Genomic DNA, 538 nt, shown 5'->3' on the forward strand with positions numbered 1-538 from the left:
TGGCCAGCTCTCTGATGCACAGCATGTAATTGCAAAGACCGTAGCCTGGATCATGTTGGTGCACCTTAGTCTCCAGTATGATATCATTGCTCTTCAGCACTTTGAAGAGGTCCATTACAGCATTCTATCCCAATGCAATTCATTCTTTGATTTCCTGACTACTATGCCAAGAGTGCTGATTGTAGAGTCAAGCAAGCTGAAATTGTTAACAACCTCAATTTCTTCCCCATTTATCATGTATGCTGCCAATTAGCCCAGTTGTGGTAATCTTTGTCTTCTTGATACTGAGCTTCAATCCATATTTAAGACTATGTTGTTGTTGTTGTTATGTGCCGTCGAGTCGTTTCCGACTCATAGAAACCCTATGCACAACAGCCCTAAACCCTGCTCTATCCTGTGCCAACCGCACTGCCTCTCACACACCCATCCCGATTACCCCAGTCACCGAATCAATCCATCTCATAGAGGGTCTTCCCCTCCTGCACTGTCCCTCCACCCTCCTAAGCATGATGTCCCTCTCCAAGGACCCGTCCCTCCT

Source organism: Elephantulus edwardii, unplaced genomic scaffold, assembly GCF_000299155.1.
Source record: "Elephantulus edwardii isolate Elephantulus edwardi_28Jun2011 unplaced genomic scaffold, EleEdw1.0 scaffold00227, whole genome shotgun sequence".
In the NCBI taxonomy this organism is placed as follows: Eukaryota; Metazoa; Chordata; class Mammalia; order Macroscelidea; family Macroscelididae; genus Elephantulus; species Elephantulus edwardii.